The following is a 14692-nucleotide window of genomic DNA, read 5'->3' on the forward strand; positions in this document are numbered from 1 at the left end:
GTGCCATCTTAATGAAAATGTGTTAGTAGACCTGTTTATTTGATGGTGGTGGAAAGGTTTGGTGTCAGCTTTATCAGTCTGAAATGGCTTATAAGTGATTATATGATGATGGACATGATTTAAAAAGACTTGCACTTGCAGAGCATCTCTCAGAAATGTCCCAAAGCACTTTACATGCAATCAGTTTGTGGATTGCAGTGAATGTTGCTGTGTAAGCAAACCCAGCAGCCATTTTGTGCACAGGAAGGTTCCACAAATAGCGTCAACCAGTGTCTGTTTTGGTGATGCAGGGTGAGGTGGAATGTCAGCTGGAAGACCAGATGAGCTCCCTGCTCTTCAAGGAGCACAATGAGATCTTTAATATTCATCCTAACCACAGGAATGGGAAGACAGGGAGTCGATTTCACCTCTCAGCTGAAGGCTGACATTTTCACAGTGCTGCACTGAACTCTCCACAATGAAGCCCATGGGCACAAGCAGCCCTCGAGTTCTTGCAATCTGATCTTTGAAACTCAGCTAGCTCAGTCCTACTTCCACTTACAATTCATATTTGTTGAATTATTGTGGTTGAATTCTGTAAGCTGGTATTTTGGAAAGGCCTTTGCTTAGCACAGTTGCCACAGTGATGAATAAATCCTAAATAAGAACACCAAGATTTATGTCATCAGCTTGAGACAAAAGACAATGAATTGGAACATGAATTTAAATATTATGGGCTGGATTTTTTGCGGCCCCTTGAGGCGGGGACGGAGGCGGAGGGCATGGAATATCGCAACGGGTGGTGGGGGGGGGGCGGTTTGGCGGGGCAGAGGTCCATCACCTCCCCGTTGCCACGTGATCTTCCCGGGGGCAGGATAAGCCAACAACGGCAAATTGAAGCTCTTAAGTGGCCTATTAACAGCAAATTCTGGGCCTCTTCCTGCCACCGCTGTGATGTTATCAGCGGTAGTGGGGAGTGCCTCCGCCAGACGGGGAGGTCACCTTTTAACACAAGGCACCCTCCCTGTGAGTTTGGAGCGGATCCATTCTCTGTGGGCAATTTGGGGGCCATGGAGGACACTCACCAGAAACCAGTTTACTTCCCGGTCTGTAAGACCACCCCCCCCCTCGACGGAGCCTTCCAGACTTGCCTTGGCGACCTCGCCTCACCTATATCTTGTCCAGGGTTCCAGTGTTGGGTTTGGGTCCTCTGCAGTACCGGCAGTAGTCACTGCTCCCTGTGACGCTGCCGATACTGCTGAGCTGCCAGCCCTATGATTGGGGATCTTTGATTTCAAAAGACCGGACGATCGCTCCCCGGGTGGGTGCGAAAAGGCAGAGACAGGTTTCCCCCTGCCTTTTCGGCCCAGCGCTGGGAGGCACGCCTCCAGCACAAAATCAAGCCCTAGATGTGGCCCCTACAGATCTATAGTATGCCCCTATAAGACCCACAAAATTAAAACCTTGGGTACACATGGTGCAGGTTATGTGTTCAAGTCTCAGCTTTCTGATTCAGAAACAAGATTGTTACCAGCTGAACCTAACGTACAGACACACAGAAAAAAGCTTGCAATATAAGCACCATTTTGATGGAGATGGTGCCCCTTTAAGCATGTTGGACTAGAAACAACTCATTAAAAATAGCAGCTCTTGCCCATTTCACTCCTGCTGCTAAAGGAGAATTAAAGTGCCTCAAGGTGACTATTGCTGGAGCTACAGTATTCCAGGGAGGAACCAACCTCCACATGATATGGATCCATATCTCTCAGTCACTACACATCTTGTGCAGCAGTCCACAGTTCTGGCACAAGTTTGTTTCACTTTCTCCCCATGATATATCACATGTTCCGCATCATCTCCGTTAGATGATTTTTTGCGTCTTTTATCCTTGAAAAATAGTGGATTCAGATGTTGTCTGCATTGTTTCTTTCATTCCTTCTGTCATCACTCAGCAGTGAGCTCTATTTGAAAGACAGAAGTGTTATCCAGCAGACATGAACTTCAGCACGAATTAGTATATTTAAAGAAAAGGGAAATGTGTGCTACAATTTTCGTCATGTGCTTCACGATAGCCCTTTAAAACATAGAGAGCACGCAAGGTGTTGCCCAATTATTTTCTCAGTCCGGGAACTCATTTCCATTACATTGCTATCTTACATGGTGCAGATATTAACAGGTTTTCTGCTGGAACAGGAGCTTTGGAAGCTAACAGGTTTACGGCGTGGAAGGCTCACAGAATAGTATCATACCTGTGCCTACTCTTTGCAAAGAAATCTTACCGTCCCACAAACTCCACATACACCGTACCTACATTGGCTTCAAATGGTTAAATTTAAAGAGGCAATGGTGTTTGTTTCGACAATTGCCTCTGAGTATCCCATGCTATAACAGCTTGCTAAAAGATATCGCTCTTAACATCTCTGCTCACTCTTTGTGATGTCACTTACTCCCACCAGAGGAAATTGTCCCTCCCTGTTCACCATATCAAAAGCCTTTGTAATTTTAAAAGCCTTTATTAAACTCCTCTTAGCTTTCTCACCTCTATTTAATAGAGTCCTAGAATCTCACGTCTCTTTTTGTAACCAATGACCCATATTTTGCGGTCAGCAAAGTGACGGCCCTGACCACGGATTTCAACCTAAACCGCCCACTTACTTAATACAATGGTCCAAGTGGAAACTTTGTCGGAAAGCCCAGAGGATTTCGTCACAAATTGGGCCCCGGTGGATCTCTGCAGCGTAGTCTATTTTTTTTTAAATTCAATGCATAAATGTCCGAGCAGTCGGGGCAATGAAGAGAAACAAGCCACAGAATCTGCCAAAACTGACAGACCACGAGTAAAAAAGGCATGTTTCTCTCGCACACGCTTCTTTTTTGAGTTGTTGCAGTACTCGTTAAAATATTGAAGAAGTTATTTTACAAAGTCATATAAACATGAACACAATTTAATCATATAAATCTGAACAAAATAATGTTAAAAATGTTTATAAATTTAAATTAAAAAATTTAAAAAGTCAGATAGATTTGAGAGAATTGCATAATCTCATACCTGTGTCACACAGCCATTTTGTAAGTGTTTTTTGTTATTCGTTTCATGGGATATGGGCGTCACTGGCCAGGCCAACATTTATTGCCCATCCCTAATTGCCCATGAGAAGGTGGTGGTGAGCTGCCTTCTTGAACCGCTGCAGTCCATGTTGGGTAGGTACACCCACAGTGCTGTTAGGAAGGGACTTCCAGGATTTTGACCCAGCGACAGTGAAGCAACAGCGATATAGTTCCAAGTCAGGATGGTGTATGGCTTTGAGGGGAAATTGCAGCTGGTGGTGTTCCCATGCATCTGCTGCCCTTGTCCTTCTAGGTGGTTGAGGTCACAAGTTTGGAAGGTGCTGCCTGAGTAACCTTACTGCATTGCTGCAGTGCATCTTGTAGATGGTACACACTGCTGCCACTGTGCATCGGGAGTGGAGGGAGTGAATGTTTGTGGATGGGGTGCAAATCAAGTGGGCTGCTTTTTCCTGGATGGTATCAAGCTTCTTGAATGTTGTTGGAGCTGCACTTATCCAGGCAAGTGGAAAGTATTCCATCACACTCCTGACTTATGCCTTGTAGATGGTGGACAGGCTTTGGGGAGTCAGGAGGTGATTTATTTGCCAAGAGATTCAAAGCCTCTGACCTGCTGTTGCAGCCAGGGTATTTATATGGCTACTCCAGTTCAGTTTTTGGTCAATGGTAACCCCCAGGATGTTGATAGTTGCGGATTCAGCGACTGTAATGCCATTCAATGTCAAGCTGGAGATGGTCATTGCCTGGCACTTGTGTGGCACAAAAGTTACTTGCCACTTATTCCCTGTAGAAATCCTCCTTCCAGTATAGTTCCAGCCTCATTAAATATTTGTGAATGCCAGAAGATACTCCTTGCACCTCCTCACTGTTATGCCCACATGGTGAGGATGTGGGGGGTTCCCACTCTTCAACTCCCACCTGACCGAGCAAGTTTTTTTTGTTGTTAGGATTTAATGCCTTTGTGTTTTACTTGTCAAATAAACAGACGGCGACAGGTTTTCTTCGAGGTTTAAAACAGAAAATTAATTATTTATTGAGCAATATGCCGAATCCCAAAATTGGCGCAACCGCAGTGACTCATGCATTACTCGCTCACACATACACACAAAAGAGACAGATCGAGAGGATAAGGGGTAAGTGGTTTGAAGTGAGGTAGGGTTTTGAGGTTCACAGTAAACCTATTGAACTTTCTCGGAGGTCAAGTTCCCTTTAGTTGCAGGCCTGAGGTGTTTGTAGATTTCTCTGTTCCAGTTCACTGCTGCACAAGTTGACATGTAGCATTCACAGCAGGGCGCCTTCCTTTTGGCTTGTCAGATTTTCTTACAACCCTCAGCTGGACAAGCTTTGTGATGCTTTTTCCTAGCTCTCTCTCTCTCTTTCTCTCCAGTGTGCTACCTTTAAAGCTAACAGTCTCTCACATCATGCCTCTGTTCGGAGACAGAGATCTTCCCCACTGTGGTGACTGACAATGGCCTGGGATGTGGCTACTTCATACCTTCTTTGTTTCAGAAGAGCCCATTCAATTAAAAAATGTCTCTTGATGGATTCAGGATGGGTGTAATTGACACCTCTTAGCTTTGAATGTATTCTTTTGTCCCTGCCAGATAGTAGATAGTTGGAATATACAAAAGCCAGCTCTTTTGACCTTTGGCGGCTATTTTTTGAAGCATATTGTCCACTTTTGTAAAAAGGAAAGTCCATTTCTATAATTCTTCAGCTTGAGTTCTTGTAGTTTCAATCACAGCACTTTACATGAGGGTCACATCATACTAGCCTTAAAATTTTCTGATGAAGTAAGTTCTTAAGAAGTAGGAAATTAGCCCAAATTCCTACCAGTGCTATATTTTCTGAATTAATTTCAGAAATACAGAATTGCAGAACAGAGAGTTAAACAGCACATGCCATGAACGAGTGCGGAATCACCAACAACAACTTCAGGATTTCTGCATTATTGTGCACAAAGTTACTGTCAGTTTCAATGATGTAATGCCAGTGAATGCTGACAGCTTTGCCATCATTACCACTATAAATTCCAGGTGTAATTTTTTATCCCTAGTATAATTCTGGTGAATCTACTGTACACTCACACACACTGGCTACCAAGAGCAACCAAGAACATAGGAACAGAAATGTGTTATTCCACTAATCGAGCCAGCTCTGCTATTTCGTTAGCCATAATAACATTTTAATTTCAGTTCTGTCTTTCCTGCATATAAGAAAAAGAAAAAGAAATTGGTATTTTTATAATGCCTTTCAGAACTTCAAGATGTTCTGAAGCAATTCACAACTAAAGTAGCCATTGTTGTAATGCAGGCAAATACATCAGCCAGTCTGGACAAAGCAAGGTCCCATGAACAGCAATGAGATAAATGACCTGGATTATGGCTTTGATTGAGGAATGAATGTTGACCACGATGCTGGGATCTTTCATGTCCACCTGAGAGGGCAGACAAAGCCTCAGTTTATTATCTCATCCAACCATCGAGCTCTCACCCTGAGTGCTGCACCGGTCAGCCTAGATTACATCTTCACGTTTTTAGAGTTGTGCTGATCTTCTGACTCAGAGACAAGAGTGCTACCATTGAGCCAAAGCAGACCTATATCTCTTAATATATTTACTTCCCAAGTACTTAAAACCTTATAACTGCTGAACTTGCAACCAATAGCAACAGCACCACAAAGGTAAAAATGTAACACATGGTGTGGGAACACAGGTATAGACTTTAAGCTATGTTAATCTAAAGATTTAATAATACTAAAACTGTTACCAGACATGCTGGAATGTTTCTTGTCTAATGATTTCTCTCAGTCACAAAAGAGAGCACAGAGACAGATCCAAACTTAAGATTTACTTAGAAACAAAACCACAACAAACTGTTGACACCACTATTCACCAACACGCTTACTGATTTATGAGGTGATACACTTTGCAGTGTACTATACTGAAGCTGGCATGGTGCCACATCACAACAAAACTACTTTGTGGAGGTCTCACTCCATCTGGTTTGAACAAATGTGGAAGGGGACATTTATAGCAACTTTTAGTGCCACACTTTTAAAAAATTATGATGCTAACATGACACTCAAGAGTCCACTGTAACAGACATATAAAGAAGCTAAACTTGTTAAACTGATTCTTATTTCCCAAAGCAAATTTTCAACAGTCTTTGCCATTAACCTAGTGCCATAGAAATAGTGAAACATGGGGGTGGTTCATCCCTGAAGTCTGCCAAAAATAATGTACAATGGACATCAGTTGAAATGCAAACCGAACACTCCCTCAAACCCATTCCCTGGTTGGTTTCAGAACAGCACGAATTTAGATTCATGCACTTGTACCAGTCTGCAGACATGAACAGTAGAATGGTGTGATAGTTACCGAAACTTGATTAAGAAATAATTTGTGGTTAATTGCCAGAAAACTTTAGACCCAATATGCATAGAAAATAACCGAGATAGCATATAGACTTGAGTAGTTAATAAATCAGTAGCATTTCAAAGGCTTCTGATGATATCAAACTGCAAAAACAAAACTTCTATGATATATCAAGATCCAGTAAGCCCTAGAGCACAGTGCAATTTGTGTTATTCTAATATACACAAGTAGTGGGTGCTATAATATACATATTATTTCAGCATGAATATACAAAACATATGTTACTTAACAAATGACCCAGAATTACTTGCAGCCTGCTTATTGCAAGGAATTTATATTTATGCACAGCAGCCAAGTCACCTGTGATCCTGCACCTGACAACAATCTGGCAATACATAAGAACAAGGAGCAGGAGTAGGCAATTCAGCCCCTCGAGCCTGCTCCGCCATTCAATACGATCATGGCTGATCTCATCTCGGCCTCAACTCCAATTTCCTGCCTGCTCTCCACAGCTCTTCAACCCATTACTAATTAAAAATCTGTCTATCTCCTCCTTAAATTTATTCAATGTCCCGGCATCCACCGCACTCTGGGGCAGTGAATTCCACAGACTCACGGCCCTTTGAGAGAAGTAATTTCTCTTCATCTCTGTTTTAAATGTGCTAGCCCTTATCCTAAAACTATGACCTCTTGTTCTAGATTTCCCCACCAGAGGAAACATCCTCTCTATGTTTACTTTGTCGTTCCCCTTAATCATCTTATATACCTCTATTAGATCTCCTCTCATTCTTCTAAACTCTAGAGAATAAAGGCCTAAACTGCTCAATCTCTCTTCATAAGACAAACCCCTCATCTCTGGAATCAATCCAGTGAACCTCCTCTGAACTGCCTCCATTGCAACTATATCCCTCCTCAAGTAAGGAGACCAAAACTGTACTGAAGACCTGTGCTCCAGAACTGGCCATGCCCCTAGCCAAGCTTTTCCATTACAGCTACAACACTGGCATCTAGCTGGCAATGTGGACAATTGCCCAGGTATGTCCTGTACACAAAAAGCAGAACAAATCCAACCCAGCCAATTACCGCCCCATCAGTCTACTCTCAATCCTGAGTAAAGTGATGGAAGGTGTCATTGACAGTGCTATCAAGCAGCACTTGTTTAGCAATAACCTGCTCAGTGATGCTCAGTTTGGGTTCCACCGGGTCACTCAGCTCCTGACTTCATTACAACATTGGTTCAAACATGGACGAAAGAGCTGAACTCAAGAGGTGAGGTGAGAGTGACTGCCCTTGACATCAAGGCAGCATTTCACCGAGTATGGCATCAAGGAGCCCTAGCAAAACTGGAGTCAATGGGAATCAGCGAGAAAAATCTCCGCTGGTTGGAATCGTACCTAGTGCAAAGGAAGATGCATTATATTGTTGGAGGTCAATCATCTGAGCTCCAGAACATCACTGCAGGAGTTCCTCAGGGTAATGTCCTAGACCCAACCATCTTCAGCTGCTTCATCGATGGCCTTCCTTCAATCATGTCAGAAGTGGGGATGTTGGCTGATGATTGCATAATGTTCAGCACCATTTACGACTCCTCAGATACTGAAGCAGTCCATGTAGAAATGCAGCAAGACCTGAACAATATCCAGACTTGAGCTGATAAATGGCAAGTAACATTCACGCCACACAAGTGCCAAGCAATGACAATCTCCAACAAGAGAGAATCTAACCATCTCCCCTTGACATTCAATGGCATTACCATCACTGAATCCCCCACTATCAACATCCTAGGGGTTGCCATTGACCAGAAACTGAACTGGGGTAGCCATATAAATACCATGGCTACAAGAACAGGTCAGAGGCTAGGAATCCTGTGGCGAGTAACTCACCTCCTGACTCCCCAAAGCCTGTCCACCATCTACAAGGCACAAGTCAGGAGTGCGATGGAATACTCTCCACTTGTCTGGATGGATGCAGCTCCAACACTCAAGAAGCTCGACACCATCCAGAACAAAGCAGCGCGCTTGATTGGCACCCATCCGCAAACATTCACACCCTCCCCCACCGATGCACAGTGGCAGCAGTGTGTATCATCTACAAGATGCACTGCAGCAACACACCAAGGCTACTCAGACAGCACCTTCCAAACCCACGACCTCTACCAACTAGAAGGACAAGGGCAGCAAATGCATGGAACATCACCACCTGAAAGTTCCCCTCCAAGCCACACACCATCCTGACTTGGAGCTATATCGCCGTTCCTTCACTGTCGCTGGGTCAAAATCCTGGAACAACCTTCCTAACAGCACTGTGGGTATACCTACCTCACATGGACGGCAGCAATTCATGAAGGCAGCTCAGCACCACCTTCTCATGGGCATTTAGGGATGGGCAATAAATGCTGGCCTAGCCGGTGACGCCCACATCTCATGAAACAAATTTTTTAAAAGGATAGGCCTCGGGCCTCATCATCATCATCTCATTGGTGAGTTGTGGATACCTAATAAGCTTCTGCAGGCAGCTCTCTGAGAAGAGGACTTGAAGATCATGCCACTGTGATGCTACCAGCAGCCATCAGGTACAGAATTAAAAGGACTGCTAGGGGGTTGGGGTTGGGGGTGGTGGGGGGGGGGGGGGGGCGGTGGTGTCCGGGATCACCAGAAAGTGAGAGACTGGGAAGGAAGGCAATCAAAAGGGAGGACAGTCATCTAATCCCCACATGCTGGAATTCCCTCCCTAAAACCCTTTGCCTCTCCACCTCCCCTCTCTTCCTTTAACATCCTTCTTAAAACACAGTTGTTTGGCAATGTTGTTCTTTATTGCCCTTCTCATATCACTTCCCTTGGCTCACTTTTTTTGATTACGTCTCTGTGAAGCGCCTTGCAATATTTTCCAACATTAAAGGCACTACATAAATGCAACTTGTTGTTGTGTCATGGCAAATATTAATGGATGTCAAATTGCTGTCACAGAATCACATAATTTAATAACCTTATAACAATAACCTTAAATGCTATTGGGCAATGTGAATTGATGTTGGATTGCCCCTATGATTCATATTACAAGAGAAATAGCAGATTTTGTATATGCATTCATGCATTCAATATATTTAAAGCAGATTTGTAATTATCTAGTGACATACTTGAAATGTACTTTCCATTTGGATAAACTGCACTTCTGCCCTTTTGTCACTCAAAACCCATCCTCAGGTCTACAAAGTGACACATATAACTAGATAATCTGTGGAATCTAATGAAATTGACTCTCACCTGACAAATAGTGGACCTTTCATTAGAATTACAGGTAATAACCCAGCCCCACCAGTAGACTGGATATATTTTTACAAGATGCTGCTTTACTTTTTAACTAGTTAAAGTATCTTAATAAAACAAAACCGTTTTGTCTGTACTGAGATTTTAAATAAAATTAACTCTGTACAATGCACAGTAGCTGTAAAACTAAATACAAACACAATGACAAATTCAGTCAGGATATATGCCTCAGGAGAAATGATGGAGGTGTTTCAATTTCTTTCACAAAAGTTCACTAAGCAAGGTACTTACTTGAAATTTGTTCCAGAGTTTTTAATATTCCTTCTTTTCTCTTGTGAAATTTGCTGAGACTGAATTCTTACAGATTGTACAAGTTTTTTTAAAAATCCTTCTTTATTAAATAGTTTGTTGAGGTTTTTCAGTCCTACCTTAGAGGCTGCTCAATGCAGATTCAAGGTGACTCACCCAACTAGTTTTTGACTGGGAGCTGTACAGAAAACAGTGCTTGTAAAATAAGAGTCCCTTTTTCTTAAAGGGGAAGTGTTTCTATAGCAGACAGCAGGCATAGATGGGGTCAGTAGAAAAGGTTCTTTTTGAAGTAATTTCAAATATTCTACATCAAAGCTAGATTGTAAATAGTGACCTAAAAATTCCATTAATACTTACAAAATCCCTGTGCAATTGTTCTCATTGGAATGAAAGATATTTTTAAAACATTTTTTTATTCATTGATGGGATGTGGGCGACGCTGGCCAGGCCAGCATTTATTACCCATCCCTAATTGCCCTTCAGAAGGTGGTGGTGAGCTGCCTTCTTGAACCGCTGCAGTCCATGTGGGGTAGGTACACCCACAGTGCTGTTAGGAAGGGAGTTCCAGGATTTTGACCCAGCAACAGAGAAGGAACGGCGATATAGTTCCAAGTCAGGATAGTGTGTGGCTTGGAGGGGAACTTGGAGGTGGTGGTGTTCCCATGCATCTGCTGCCCTTGTCCTTCTAGTTGGTAGAGTTTGCAGATTTGGAAGGTGCTGTCTAAGGAGTTTGGTGCATTGCTGCAGTGCATCTTGTAGATGTTACACACTGCTCCCACTGTGCGTCGGTGGTGGAGGGAGTGAATGTTTGTGGATGGGGTGCCTATCAAGTGGGCTGCTTTGTCCTCGATGGTATTGATCTTCTTGAGTGTTATTGGAGCTGCACCCATCCAGGCAAGTGGGGACTATTCCATCACACTCCTGACTTGTGCTTTGCAGATGGTGGACAGGCTTTGGGGTGGCAGGAGGTGAGTTACTCGCTGCAGAATCCCTAGCCTCTGACCTGCTCTTGTAGCCATGGTATTTACATGGATACTGCAGTTTCTGGTCAATGGTAACCCCCAGGATGTTGGTAGTTGGGGATTCAGCGATGGTAATGCCATTGAATGCCAAGGGGAGATGGTTAGATTCTCTCTTATTGGAGATGGTTATTGCCTGGCACTTGTGTGGCGCGAATGTTACTTGCCATTTATCAGCCCAAGCCTGGATATTGTCCAGGTCTTGCTGCCAAATATGCAGTATGTCAGTGTCATAACATGATGCACCACAGAAAAAGAGGATGAAGGATGAATTCACCACACTCCTGATATCAGGCAATTCAGTAGAATATGGCAGCATGTGGAGGGTAGACAGTTCCCCACAGGAAGAAAAAAGCATTAAGCCTAAAGCACCTTGGGCTGCTCTGGTACCTGATTACAGAGTAACAAGGGGAAAAGCCTTGGAGCTGTTTTCCTGGCCTAATCACTCAGCCAGGAAATGGTGCCTAACATGGGGAGATGGGAGGAAAAAGAGGAAAATAATGTTAAATATTAAACCAATTCTCTTCCTCAGATGATCAGAATAGATCAGAAATGAATTCAGTTCTATAGATCACTATTTGTTACCGATTTGATATAAATCTTTATTACCCACTCTTAGGTGCAAAATTTTGCCATATTTTGTTATGGTACTTTGTTACAATTTAGATGTCAATGGTTGTCACTCAATGCATATTGCAGTTAAAATTGCAACAAAATTTCAGTATTAAATCTCAGTATTAAATCTCAAAAAATTCCAGAGGAAACATAGGGTGGCACAGTGGTGCAGTGGTTAGCACCGCAGCCTCACAGCTCCAGTGAACCGGGTTCAATTCTGGGTACTGCCTGTGTGGAGTTTGCAAGTTCTCCCTGTGTCTGTGTGGGTTTCCTCTGGGTGCTCCAGTTTCCTCCCACAAGCCAAAAGACTTGCAGGTTGATAGGTAAATTGGCCATTATAAATTGCCCCTAGTATAGGTAGGTGGTAGGGAAATATAGGGACAGGTGGGAATGTGGAATTAGTGTAGGATTAGTATAAATGGGTGGTTGATGGTCAGCACAGACTCGGTGGGCCGAAGGGCCTGTTTCACTAAACTAAAAATAGTTGTTTTATAATTTTATTGGAAGAGTTTTCATATTAATAAAACCAACATGAATGCAATGACCAAATAACAAACACAGAACAAAGAACAGTACAGCACAGGAACAGGCCATTCGGCCCTCCAAGCCTGCGCCGATCTTGATGCCTGCCTAAACTAAAACCTTCTGCACTTCCGGGGTCCGTATCCCTCTATTCCCATCCTAGTCATGTATTTGTCAAGATGCCTCTTAAATGTCTCTATGGTACCTGCTTCCACCACCTCCCCCGGCAACAGGTTCCAGGCACTCACCACCCTCTGTGTAAAGAACTTGCCTCGCACATCCCCTCTAAACTTTGCCCAAAGGGGATTGAACAGTACATCAAATGAATATTTGATAATGCCTGAGATACTCAGCTATTACTTTGCAATGAAAGGTAAAATAGGCACCTTGAAGATGCAAATAAGTGAAAAATAATACACCTGGCATTATAATGGCATCTAACATTTCCGTCGCATCTTTAATGCAGCAGAGTTTCACAAAGCACTTCATAGAGGTAATAAATAACCAGGGAATGATAAATGCAGGAAGAATGGTTGCAGTAGTGATTGAAAACAAGATTGAAGTGGTTGGTTTTGGAAAGGTTTCTGAAGGAGGGGATGAAGGTAGTAAGGTAGAATGACTGCTGCTTGGTCCTGCAACAGCTGAAGGCTCTGCAAATGAAATTGGGGCAAAGGAGGTCAGAACTTAAGGAGTCGGAACCACATACAGGAACATGCTGCTGAAGAAAGCTGCCAAGATAGGGAAAGGTAAACTAATGGAGGGATTTGTGGAGGATGACAAGGATCTTGAAATTGATGCTTAGGCAGATAAAGTGTCGCAGAGGTGACGAGACTTAGTGCAGAATAGAATGTGGATGGTGGAGATTTCTGCAATTTGCAAATTGTAAGGGGTAGAACATGGGAGCTAGAAAGGAGAGCAGTGGATATAGGTGCAAGGGCATCGATAAGCATTTCCGAAGCAGTAGAGTGAGATAAGGGTAGAGATGAGCAGTGTTGTGGAGTTCAAAGTAGAATCATTGAATTTTACAGCACAGAAGAAAGCTTTTTGGCCATCACACCTGTGCCAGCTCACTGAAAAAGCTGTGCCTTTTTATCTTTGGCACCTTGAGTTGAGTCCAACCTAAACTAATGGAATGAATAGGGTTGATGCTGCACAAGAATGCACCATCTAACAGATAGGGTGAGCACTGACAGATTTTCACACCCCTCTTTTATGTATGGTCAAATGAAAGTCTCTCCGTGAAATAACTTCAGATAGTGTGAACCCTATTATTAAACTATGACTGAAATAAAGATAAATGTTTAGACTCTTCTGAGAATTTTGTTTGGGATAGTTGCCAATATCCTGAGTACTGAATGGCATTAAAGTAACTGGAGGTCAACTATACTGGGAAAATATATTTTTTTAAATGGAATGATTTTGTACTTCATCAAATGCCTCCTTGTAGTTTACATCTGCAGCGTTTAGACATAGAGCACCTACCCTTTCTACTTTCATAGTCTCAGCTAAAACATCAGGAGAAAGCAAGGTACTTCCTCCAGGGAATTTAAAAAAACTTAGAAAGCAAGTTAGTGATCTTATTCATTTCTCATTAACTGCTTAGAAAGAAGTGTTAGAACGAATCACGTACCAAGCACATTTAACCCAGATTTGGTTTGATCGTGCAAGGTGGATATGAAATAATTTGCAAAAAGGAAAATTGTCTTTAGCTCTTCATTTTTCCATGAGTGTAATTTTCTCCGTTTCCAAGGCGGCATTAACTTAGTTTGAACTGTTGTATTTATAGTTAGCTAAATATCACCTCCTAGTGGCACTCTGAATAAAAACACTGAAGGTAATTTCATTCCAATAAAAACTGAAACAAAATCTTTCTAAAATATCACCAAATTATCAGCAAAAGCAAACTTAAACATCCTGTCTGTTGAAAGTATCTCAATATGAGCTATACAGTGAAGACAATGTGCAGGTAATTGGGCTAAATCTTACCTTGTTGAGTAGGAACTCCAGAAGACATGAAAAATAAATGTACTGGTCCACACTACAATGGACAACAGCTCCTCAATGTGTGCTGCAGCCATTCAGCATGTGTGAAAGAATTTTTTGCTATAAAATAATGAAAGGGTTTGATGGGGTAGATGTAGAAACAATGTTTCCATTTGTGAGGAATCCAAAACTAGAAACCATAAATCCAATAGGCAATTCAGGAGAAAGTTCTTTATCCAAAGATTATTAAGAATGTGGAATGCGCTTCCACAGGGAGTAGTTAAGGCAAATAGCATAGATGCAATTAAGGGAAAGCTAGATAAGCACATGAGGGAGAAAGGTATGCTAATAGCATTAGATGAAGAGAGGTGAGAAGAGGTTTATGTAGAGCATAAATGCCAACATAGACCAGATGGGCCGAATAGTCTGTTTCTGATGCAATTCGATGGCCAGAATCTTAGGAACATTGAAAATAATGGAGGGTTGGAACCATTTCTGGGTCCTGACTCCACTCGGGTGAGAAGTGCACCAATAGGAGGAATCTTCTGGGAGGCAGC

The 14692-nt window shown here is 42.6% G+C and overlaps 1 protein-coding gene across 9 annotated transcripts in view; it reads right to left on the reverse strand.

Annotated features, from left to right (window-relative positions):
* The window catches only part of LOC137360749 (fibrocystin-like), a 604145-nt gene extending 589945 nt beyond the window's left edge, over positions 1-14200 (reverse strand). For 6 of the 9 annotated variants that reach the window (XM_068026020.1, XM_068026019.1, XM_068026021.1 and 3 more), the window contains exon 1: positions 9979-10143. The gene's annotated coding sequence lies outside the window, so the exon portion shown is untranslated. Of the gene's footprint in view, positions 1-2634; positions 2715-9978; positions 10150-14138 lie in introns of those variants that run through there. The other 3 variants (XM_068026018.1, XM_068026015.1, XM_068026016.1) reach the window with 3 other exon arrangements.
* Between the last annotated feature and the right edge of the window lie 492 nt (positions 14201-14692).

The sequence above is a fragment of the Heterodontus francisci genome, chromosome 3 (assembly GCF_036365525.1).
Source record: "Heterodontus francisci isolate sHetFra1 chromosome 3, sHetFra1.hap1, whole genome shotgun sequence".
NCBI lineage: Eukaryota > Metazoa > Chordata > Chondrichthyes > Heterodontiformes > Heterodontidae > Heterodontus > Heterodontus francisci.